General features: G+C 43.9%; 1 long non-coding RNA gene across 3 annotated transcripts; it reads right to left on the minus strand.

Moving 5' to 3' along the window:
• Nucleotides 1–104: 104 nt before the first annotated feature.
• On the minus strand, nt 105–8089 carry LOC112980318 (uncharacterized). Of its 3 annotated transcripts, none has more exons than XR_003258410.2 (3): nt 8017–8089; nt 5693–6273; nt 105–2669 (listed from the first exon to the last, which is right to left on the minus strand). It is a non-coding gene; the product is annotated as an uncharacterized LOC112980318 (long non-coding RNA). The 3 variants fall into 3 exon arrangements; XR_010389368.1 differs by having other exon boundaries at nt 5693–6217; nt 8017–8077; XR_010389367.1 differs by lacking the exon at nt 8017–8089 and having other exon boundaries at nt 5693–6919.
• Between the last annotated feature and the right edge of the window lie 3485 nt (nt 8090–11574).

The following is an 11574-nucleotide window of genomic DNA, read 5'->3' on the forward strand; positions in this document are numbered from 1 at the left end:
TTTGGAGTAGAGGAGGAAGTTTTAACCTGAGTGATGTTGAACCACTGCCCAAGTACTGTGTTGAATCTATTCTTCATGCATTTAAAAATAACAGAGATGGAAACTTCTGCTTAAAATGTTTATTTTATTCAAGTAGAATAACTGAGCCTTTGGTTACTTAGTTCTCAATGAAGCAAGTGCACTGGAAAGGGAACCTAGAAGAGGTTAAGCAACAGAGTAATACAAGGTAATACAAGGCTGATAGATCTGACAAGGAGGGAATAAGAAATGAGAAAAGAAATGCATGTGCAATTCAGAATGAGGAAATGAGCACTATAGCAATCAGTACAGTGCAGTGGAAGCCATGACTGAATTTGAATGTATAGATGGGATCCTATTAAAGGAACACTGGCTGGTACTTAAAAAGCTACTTCATAAGCCAAATATCATGTGAGAAGAAAACACCAAACTGGAACTTTGCTTAGTTTCTTCAGAGGTTCTGCAAGATTTCTCCTTAATCCATTGTCAGGACTTCTGTTTCACATTACTGAGTATAATCTGTGACCTGAACCTTGCTTTGGTAATAAGGGAGCTACAGCTTTCATTGCTGTTGTTTCCCCTCTTCATGCTGAGTCTTCAAATACCTTTTTAGTGTTGATCTCAAATAAAAAAATTTCAATAGACTGGAGCAGATCACCAGCATATTTAATGACATCTGTATCCTCTGACTCTGGAAACAGTATGCGTGCATCTGGAGCTCATATGCAGCAGAGGGTACAACAGGGAAGCTCCCCCTGTCTTTTTTAGACATCGGGAGAAAGTTGGAGGCAAATTCAAGCTGCTGAAACTTCTGTGTTCCTCTCCTGCCCTTAATAGGTCCTTCATTTAAACCCCCACACCTAAGAGTTTATAGAGGAAGGGTGGTGGTAATTATGTATGTTTTTTGTTAAAACTGATGGTCAGAAATAGAATTTTTCTGTCCTTTTATGCATCTCTTCTTAAATTGGCTTTATAGTGCTTGAGCATTTCTTAAGGATGTAGGAGTTGCTTAATTTGTATACTGAAGAATTAGAAACAATTACTGTGTGAAAGGAGGAGTTAATTGAATTTGTCCCTTCTCCAACTTTAATTTTTGTTGTCTGTCTCTGTCTAGTCCCATTATAGATTTTTACACATAGGATAACAGAGAAGGTAAAATGCAAGAAGGCTTGCAAAACCCTGTGTGGTAAGTGGGCAAGTGTGTCCTTGCTATGTAAGCTTAAAAGGCCTAGGATGTCCACTAAAACTCTCCTGGGGATGCGTGCATTGCATCGGCTCAGGTTTTGCTTGTTTGGCTCTAGGAAGCTGCCAAGGGTATATACAGCATGCTGACTCCTTGTTCTCAGTTCTGCGACTGCTGTATTGTGTGGAGTCTGGCAGGCTATCGAACTCTTCTCCGCCTCAGTGTCTATACTGAAAATGGGAATAACAAATCCAAAATCAAGGTTGTGAATTAATTGATTATCAGTTGCTTTGAGATTGTCACATTAAAAACCGCTAAACAGCAAAGTGGTTCTTTGTAAAACTGACCTAATTTAAGAAACCTGAAAGGCAAAGTAAAATATCAGTGCTTCTCTAAAGGTAACTTTCTAGCCCTTTCCTTACAAGACAGGATTGAAAGGAAGCCTAGATAAATGGCACTTCAGTGTTAAAAATACTCAAATAATTCTTTCCTAATGCCCCCAGCTTTTACAATCTCCTTGCAGTTAGATGGCCACTGGGTTGGGGAGGAGGGGAAGGCAGAGAAACAAAACCCGGTTGGTATCCAGATTTTTGTTTTTGTGTACCGGGCAGTTGTGTTACAGCTACCACAGATGGCACTGTGGCCGTTGCAAGCTGCCAGCCCATTAGCTGCTTGCTGCCCTAAACAGCTTGTAGGCTCTGCAGCCAGTGTGCTACATCCTCCTGTGACAGACAGCTCTGTGTGTGACCTGACAGAGCAGCTAACCCCAGCCATGACACCAAAACTCTGTGGTCATGAATAACTCGTAAATCATGAAACTTCACATCTGTAGGCCTGAATTAAATCAGAGGGAGTTGTGTATCTGTAGTGCGCGTTGTAATCACCAGGAGTTTCTGGCATGTGTGAAAACAACTCTGCCCTTCCCTAGCAGCATAACTTTCTGTGAAGTACTCTGGCTTTTGCAGAATGCAACTATCTGAAATTTAAACCCATCAAGAACTACTGCAGTAAATCAAGGAAGACTCTTTGGATCCACTAGGATAGAGCAAGAACTGCCAAGCTGTTAAAATGATAGATTAACTTTGCACACAGAAAACATTGCAAATATCATTTGAGATAAGGTCTTTTTAGAAAAACATCAAATGCCTGATGTGGGCAGCCTGGCTGTCAAAGTGAGTCACTTTTTGTGTGTGCTTCTTCCCCATGAACAGTATCAGAAAGAGCTAATGATCTATGCTCAGGAAGGCTCAACAGTGGCGCAAGCTTGAAAAAACCCAAATGCAGCCCCTTCATTCCTCATCATCTATGTTCTTCTCTCCTTTTGCCTTTCTTAGGTTTCTTCTGTCTCTTGTTTCTTTTCAGCTGTTTTCTTTCTCCCCACTCTTAGTGGCAGGCCAGGCCTGTGGTGCTGGAGGAGGCAAACAGAAGCTCAGTCCGAGTGTGGCTTTTGCCTACGTATCATCTGTTACTGGAAAACAACAATAATAGTGAATGTAGCTAGTAACTTTAGCTGAGGAACTTTAAAGGGTCAATGCTGACTGAAATAACGATGGAAACATTTTTAAAGGGCTGCTTTGCGCTCTCCAGGAATTCCTGTTCAGGCCCCCAAAGTAATGGGCAGACTCACGTCTGTCTCATCGGTGCAAGAACGACAGCCCCGGTTGCACAGAGGCAGGCTACGGCTCCCCCTCCGTGGTGAAGCCGGAGCTCAGCATAGACAATGCCACTGCTCATTGCCAGGGTTTTAACAAATGGCCTCTCAAAAGTTGCCCTTGGGCTGTCACAAACCCTATGCAGTAGAGGGGCATGTATTTGTAGAAATAAGTGGAGAAGGAAGCAATGCTGTCTGGCCAATAAATGCATGTTAAATGCTCTTCCTGGGAATGTCTATACTTCTACTCATTTGAGAACAGATCAATGTGGCACAGTGTTTTGGGATAAGGAAGAGGGTTTTTTGTTTTTAAGCATGATGCTTAAACAATTTTTTAATTCCTTCAACTCAGTGCAGCTTGCAGCATTTAAAAAAATGAAATATTTGTGTGACACGCCCCCCCCCCCCCCCCCCCGGGCTGAGTCTTTCCTGGCAGGAATGATTGAGCAGTATTCCAAAGGGTTAGAGCTGACTGTGTCAGGAGCATCCCGTAGCAGAACCCTACGTTAATGCATGTGGAACTCTTTCCCCATTTATCTCCTTCAGGGATGCCAATCCCCAAAATAAAAATAAACAGATCTTAAAAACTCAAACCCAGGAGTTGTATATTAGTTGAAAGGTTTTTTTCAACTAAGCATTTTGCAGGGCCCCCCCCCACCCCCCCATTCCTGCTGCATGACCTGCACTACATCCCTTCCCCTCCTGCACCTGTGGTGGTTCTTTTACCTCTTGGCCCTATCTCTGAAGGATTTTCAGATTCATTCTTCTGACAAGATCCCTCTCCTTTCTCTTTTTGAGACTGAAAGAAGAGAGGAACACACTTTTTTTTTGTCATCACAGGGTGCAACAGAGTCCTAAGCTCTGGCATCTTCCTGATCTCCCTTTTTTTGTTTTTTGAATGAAATTGGTTCTGGAGGCTCCCTCTTCCATTACCTGCTCCAAAACCCACCAAAGGCCCTGAGGGCAAGTAGGGGAGAGGGAAGGCTCTGCCTCTCTCCTGTAGCATTTCTGCTTAACTGTTTTTCCCAGGTTTGTGGGAGCGTGGAAGGCAGCCAACCAAAACTGTCAGCCTGGGCTAGAAATAGCAGGAAAGGGGAAAGTCGGCAAGAGATTTCATGCAAAAATTTGAAGCTGAGTATTTTCACTAGGGTTGCTAGAGGCCCCAACTGAGATCAGGCTCTGATTGTTTGCAGAGTGTGTATTGTGTATGTATAGCCATATACAAAATGAGACTCTGCTTATCCTCAAGAGTGTGCGCTATGCACACAGACAGAGGTAGAAGAAATAAAATATAATTTCCTATCTTACAGATGGGACATTGAATTACATGTTGTTATTGTGATGTGTAAATGAGGTAATTACACACACATGGCCTGCTGTATTATTGGTGAGTGCACTTTTTGTGGTCGATAGATAACTTGAGCTTATAATTGCAAGGATGGAAATATGCATACATAGCTGTTAAAAGGAATAGTTTCTATTTTTAAAATGTCATTAAGAAGACGAATAGTACACAATGGAGGGAGGAGGGGAGAGGAACATCACTGGCAGGTTCCTGGCAAAATGTTTAAGACACTAATACAGACACCAAACTGATGCCATAGGTAAAAGCAGCAAAGACATTGGTGAAATGAAGAGAGTAATTTGGGTGGAGCTGCCAGCTTTACTTCCAAGTGCCTGAGCAGACAGACAAATAAAGGAAAAATTAACAATTTTTGCAGTAAGTTAAATGGAAAACTAACAAAACATGAGGCTTAGTGGCTAGAAAGTAAAATAAAACTAAGCACGATGTTGCACAACTGTTTGCCCAATAAATAGGGCTAGATGTTGAGGAGCAGTATTCTATACTGGAGCTAATGGATGTCTGTATATTTTATTTCAATCCTACTTAAGCTGTGTGAGTAGACAGTCTGTACAGGCTCATAAATTTTCTGGGGAATTTTGAAAGCATTTTGAACAGTAAGTATATTTCAGTTATGAATTACCACAGCCTAGGAAAAAGATTACCTCAACTTGCTAGCATGCTGTGCTATGTATATGTAGCAGAGGCATCTCTTTCAGAAGTCTGCACTGGTAGTAACCTTTTAGTAGTGCCTCAGAACTTCTCACGAATCCTCTTCTGCTCGGACATTTAGAAAGACCAGATCAATGACTAGTAAGTAGGTCATTGTTAGAGCTCTGATCCTGCCAGGGCACAAACCCAGCAACTAGAAGGTCATCATCAGAAATCCCAAATAGAGCCAGGCAATGACTAGGTCATAGCAGGAATTCAAGGATTTTATAATCAAAAATACTGTATATGTAAGTACAACATGTGGTGTCGCAATAGCCTGAGTCTGTAATTCTTACGTACTTACTGGAATTAGTAAGGAGCTCCACTGCCTAGTTAAAATCTGCATTTTGTAGACTGATTCTATTTCAGTGTCATAAAGGTGTCAGCCAAAAATACTGAAGCGGCACTGAGATTTGCTATGGAAGAGAAGACTCCAAAATATGTACAGCTTTTGGCCCTCTTTCAGGAAGGGGCTGATTGTGGAGTACAGTACATGTCGTTGGGCTTTTTTTATTTTTTAATGACTCATATTTTGGACTTTATTGCTGTCTGTTTTCCAAAGCCAAACAGAAATTGCTATTTAGGTCAAACTGCTGTTTTGGTACTAATAGGAGCAGACATTAGTTTTGTGTATGGATTTCACAGCTATGCATTTTTCAAAGTGAAGTTCTCTCTTTAGGCTACTACTGACATTTAGCTGTGTCGGTGTTATTCCAGCTTTCAGATAGTGCTACCTATGCCGCATTAGTTGCACATGCACATTTGTACCATATAGCCAGAGACCTACCTTTCAGATGTATTTCCTTTTTTGTTCAGATAGGCTCGGAGTACAGTCCTCCAGTTCCTGCTTGTGGGCCACCGCCTGCTGCTGCCTCGCTAGCCTGACTGCTGTTATCCCCTTGGCTTTTCTTGCCCACCAGCTTGATCCTGCCTCTTTGGCCCATCCTCAGTCCCTGCCAGCTCTGCTGTGTCCTGCCTCTCCGCAGCGCTGTTTCCTATCCTCCACTCCTTGGGCTCTTGCTTATTGCTTCCTGATGAGTGCCAGCTTTGGAAAGGAGCCTGAACACGGGCCCGGCAGAGCTTTCTAGCTTGTGTGCTCCTCCATGCCTCCGCTCGGACGCTGGTGTGGCTCCAGAGCAAGGCGTGCTCCACTGGTTCCAGGGAACAGGTGCCGTGGAGGCAGGCACAGGAACTGGAGATCTGTTGGCTCAAGTGCCAGCAGAAGTCTGGCACCAGCCCAGAGGTTTCCACATGCCGCTCATCCGTCCTTGGCAGGCACCTGCGCGCCAGCACCTCTGTGGAACGCCAAGGCCTGTGCAGTACAAGAGCGATCACCTTACAGTAGCTGCCACGACCTATCCAAAGGTGCTGAGAAAGGAAATGGTTAGATAAAAGTAACGGGGAGTGTGCTGGCTCAGATGCCTGTTGGTGAAACTCCATGTGTGTAAGACTTCAGTGAATTTCTTTCAGTTCTTATTAACTCAGGGTGTTGGGACTTCTAAAGATAAATCCTTAAACCTATTTGTGCACAGATTTCAGATCCTGAAGCTACAGCCAAAGGTGTGGGCTGAGGTAGAAAGTACAAAAATAGCTTTAAGCTACCTTTGAAGTTCCTCCATATCTGCATTATTTTGTTTGCTCTAATGAAAAATACTTCAACTTGCAGAATAGCCAAATTTGTCCTAGCTAGTATTTATCCCAAAGGTCTCGTCTACAAGCTAAGGTCTAAGAGGCCAAGGGCAGCTTTTAGGGCTACTATTTTCTTCCCTCCCATGCTTCTCAGGCTTTCTTGTAGGTAAGAGGAATCCTAAAATGACTGGCTGTTTAGTTCTGAGAGGGCTTTGCATGCAGGAACAGCACAAATAAGCATTGCACAAGAATTAAATTAATTTTTGCTTACATAGATGGCAGGGTGGCTTCTGTGAAATTTTCTAATCCTTTTGAAATTGATCCTCTTTTACAGTACATATATGACACAATCCAACACTGCACTCCTTTTTGTCTGAGCTACTGTGGTCTGCCTTTCTTGCTCTTTGTCTTTTGCTGCTGTTTTGGGGGGGATATGGGGGAGGGGCAACTATTTTGCTCAGACTGTATATTTAGAGCAGTTGATGCTACCCTGAACACTCTCTGGTAACAGAAGGATGTTTTTACATGTTTTGCTATTTTTTTCTTCTTATCACTCATCAGTTTGAGTTGATATTCATGCTCTGAATTAACAGAAGTTAGTTGCAGCACCCACATTTCATCATAACCGTACATATGGTTCAGCTCACACAAATAACAGGGACACGTTTTTATTTAGTAACTAGAAAGGAGTATTTTCCTGAGACTTGTAAGCAGACCATTCAACCGGTAAGCTACTGGCCTTGCAGGAGCACAGACTGTTTTTCACTGTTCTGTAGAAACCACTGCCTTACAGTATTCAGACTTTGGATTTTTCCTTTGTCCTTCCTGTAAGTGGCTACAAGGGCATGAAGGAAGTGGAAAAGACACACAGCTGGTCAGAAAATAATCCTCCCTGGGCAGGCCTTAGGGTCATAGCAATGAGTCCTGGCATAGAGGAGTGCAGACCTGCATCTTGCATGTGTGGATGCTATCCATGCTTACAACCTAGATTAACTGGCAGAGCTGTCTAGGCTCTAAAGCAGGTATTCCCAGCCCATGAGGGTCATCTCACCACTGTGATCACAGCACATGAGGAACCCGGAGCAAACTTCTTGGCACTCCCAGAGAAGTAAACACCGATGTTTGTCTGGTGGGGAAAGCAGCAACGTACAACATGGGACTTTATAGAGAAGAGGAAAAGCCTACAACCCCAATGATGAGCTGAGCCTACGGATGAGCCCTGCTCAGTTCTGGCACCGTGGCCTTTCCCTTTCTATCTTCTTTCAGCCCTGAAGAGCCCAACCCCGTGCTGCTGTGGCCTCGGGGTTTGCCAAGTCAGGTCCTCTCCCCGCAGATCAGCCTCCCACTTTGTTTCCTGCATGACCCAGCCAGTTTTCTCTCCTCTGCCTGGCAGAACCATCCCACCTCTCCCAACCATGTTCTCCCCTTTAGTCTTCCTACAACGCTTTGGGAAACCCACGCAGGCTGTCCCACACGCCTCACCTCAGTGCAGGAGCTGGAGTACAGAGGTCAACAGACTCTGGAACTGCTTCCTGCCCAAACTGGTTCCCCTGGATATGTGCGGGGCAGCTCCCTCTGTGCAGCTGGTTCCCAGCCCGCCTCCATGTGAGATGGGAGAGCAGGAAGGTGAGAAAGAAAAGCAGGAGCAGCAAGACTTGTTCTGAAAGAATTAAGAAAGACTGCTCCGGGCAAGTGAGCTACTATAGGCTGTGGTTTCTGTTTCTGTCACCAGGAGTTGGGGTGATGCACAGCTGGCAGACAGCCTCCTCTTCCTTTTCGGGGTGCTCTCTACTTCCAGGGCAGCTTCAAAGCACAGGGAATGCAACGCAGAGGAAGAGGCAGATTAGGGAGAAGGGAAGGAAAAGGAGCTGGTGGACAGGAGAAGTACTTTGCTAACAGAGGGCTTTCAGAGACGGGCAGAACCCAATGTGGAAACAACATGGGATGGTCGCTATTAGTTCTCCTTCCACTTGTAACAGCCCTCTTTTAAGTTTCTTCCTGTTCAGTTTCCACATTTTTCTTTTCACTCCCTTATGTTTATTGGTCTTCACCTCTTACCTGCACGTCTCACAAAAACACAGGTCTCGTCTGAGGTTGGCTAGCAAGAAGACCTTGTGGCCATCTCCCTGATGCTTTTACATGCTTGCCTGCTACTTGAAGGAACCCTTTGTGGGAAGCATCAGCTCAGCCTAACACTTTTAACCACCCCTAAAGCCAGGGTTTTCAGAAGTAGTACTTATGGCCACATATAAATTACATATAGATTGCTTAATTTGCATAGGTGCCAGACAGAGAGATGCACAAAACTTGGCAGATACGCCCAGACACAAGGGGTGGTGTGTTGTGAGTGGGAGGAGACAGGGCCTCTGTTCATTTTGCTGTAGGCATTGCTGCTGGCCGGGGGAATGGGTTTACTGTAACCCAGAAAATTACCCAGGGCAGCCCCAGATCAAAGCTATAAAAGAGCTGTTAAACCTTTTATGCTTTCCGCCTGCACCGCATCTGCACTCTCTTATGCTTTGCTTTGAGCAAAACTTTCACTGTGGTCAAATTATTATGTGTGTGAAGAAGTTGTCTGTATGAGGACACTGCAGAAGATTTTAGCAAATCAACTGAGTGTGAGACATCAGGGTTGGACTCTGTCAGATTTAGCAATGACAGTTAAATGTTACCTTCCTGTCCTCTCCTGCATTGTACTGCCAGAGGTCATTGTCTCTGCGGCAGTGGTGGCGAAAGCAGAGGCTTGCTGCTGCAGCCAGCGCAGTCCCCAGGCCAGGATCCAAGGTGAAACTGCTCTCGCCAGCATCTGCTCCGCATTCCCTGCTCTTGGGACAGGCAGAGTGGGGACAGGGCCACAGCAGCCGCTGAGGGAGGTACTGTGCTAAAGATTGCTTGGTCCAACGGAGTCCTTAAAATGCATTCAACCCCCAGGTGGAAGTTTCCATTTAAACCATTTTCAACAAAGCTGACGTTCAACAGGGGATGTCTGTCAGAGCTCCATAGACACTTTGCTCCCAAGTGAAGGCATCTACGTAGGGTTTAAGATGCCTTAAATTGTTCACATTGTCTTCATGCCTTTAGCTGATCCATCTTAAATTTTCTAAGTGAAGACATGGCAAAAGTTTGCCAAAAAGCCAATGGAAATTTTGCCTGTAAGCTCAGGACAACTATGAGTAATTATCGTGAAGGCACCTGCTAACAAGTGAGGTTACTACATCCTCTTTGTTTTCATCACTTCCCTTTGTTAAACAGAGGCCCATCGGAAATTCTGCTGTCTGGGGATGACAGCAGATTGGGGATGTGGTTATCTGCCTCCACTCGCTGCGCTCTGAACTCAACACTCCCTCTCAGAGGCTGAGTGGGATGGCTAGAAAACAGGGAGGATGTGGTTTCTGAACTCTGAATCATGACAGTTTTCCCCCAATACTCTTATCTGTAGTAATTAAAAAATTCCAATCTGGTAATTAGACTGTGTCTGGTCTTGGGCTCTGTGGGCCTTGACATCTAGCTGCTTAAATTTCAGGACTAACCAGAGTAATCAAATTAAGTTTTTTAATTAACAGTTCTACTAAACTGATACTAAATCAGAGGCCAAGCTGAGTAACAGCATTTTAAAAGTCATTCTATTGCTTCCATTCTTGTTTGTATTTCTTCCCTGAGGAGCTGTAAGTACTACACTAATTCTTTTCGTAAAACCTCGTAGCAGTCAGATGCAGGCTGCACACTAGAAATAGATAGTGTGAGTGAAGATGTTCCAGCAATTTGATCTTTACTGTTTTAGCCTGCCTTAAGATAGAAGGTGGGTTAGATGACTTTCAGAGATCCCTTCCAGCCCTCTTTTTTCCAGTATTCATAAAAATGATGGGAAAGTGATAATTAAAAAGAGGTGGATGCCTCTTGCTTCCAAAGATTTATTTCCAACTGGTAAACTGATGAACTGCATGTGGAGTTAAAAAAATAGTAACCTTAGGAGGCAAGCTTCCAGGACCTTAAATATATACCTCAGAAGAGCTGAGCTTCATTTCTGACAGTAGAGCCATGATTAATATTTCCTCTCAGATCAGGCTAGATCAGTTGGAGGGAACTTGTTGCAGTTTGCCAGTTTTTACCTTAGTCCTACCTGGCCAGGGGTCATCTGCCAACAGGTACAGCTGGGGCAAAGCGGGTGCCTGGTCCCTGGCCCCCACACCTCGGTGGGAGCGAGGGATGAGAACTGAGAGTGATCAGCGCCAGGCCTGGCAGGCCTCCGCGAGCTTCCTTTCAGAGATCTCCTGGCAGAGTTCACTTCTGCTCGGGGATGGGATTGTCTTGGTCCTTAATCAAGACCAACCAACGGTGAATTGCATCCCACAGATGTTCCCTATGAGGAACTGTGCTTATGCCTTGGAGCCCTACTGCGCTGAGCACTAAATCTGGCAATACATACAGGATCAGATATTGATGCAATATCTGATGTAGTTTGACACCAAACTCCAATTCATTCATACACTGAAGCTTTGCTTAGTTTAATGACGATCTCACCCCGTGTTTCCTCAAGTTAAATATAAAATGACACTTAGGAAGTCATAATTACTATATTCTTTTTTCTAGCTACTGCTCAGCTTGTCCCTGAAATTCATCTTCAGATTTTGAGCCAGTTTTACCCTGAAGGTTGAGCAAAACAAGAATGCAACAATATCAAATTCTGTCAAAGCAAATCTTGAACTGCCTACACCTCATGGAAAAATCTGACAGATGCCTTATTTAGAAATGCTTTGGTATAGGTATGTCATTCTATTTTGTTTCCTTAATATGTTTCTGTGAAAACAGGGTTATGGTTTAGGATTTAATCTTCTGTGTATTCCTGACTTCAGTCATAATCTCTGTTCACATCACAGTTAGCTGGGACATCATCTTCACGGTATACAGCAGATTTGAAAATGATCTTTTTATCATTTCTTTTTTCTGTGAAGATTTGAAACCTAAGCAGAAAAGTAATGAAAAGAGCCTACCCTCATTTCACTGATGTGTCATGCTCAAAGTTTTCTCATCCTTTAAAAA

This window comes from Dromaius novaehollandiae, chromosome 5 (assembly GCF_036370855.1).
Source record: "Dromaius novaehollandiae isolate bDroNov1 chromosome 5, bDroNov1.hap1, whole genome shotgun sequence".
Taxonomy (NCBI): domain Eukaryota; kingdom Metazoa; phylum Chordata; class Aves; order Casuariiformes; family Dromaiidae; genus Dromaius; species Dromaius novaehollandiae.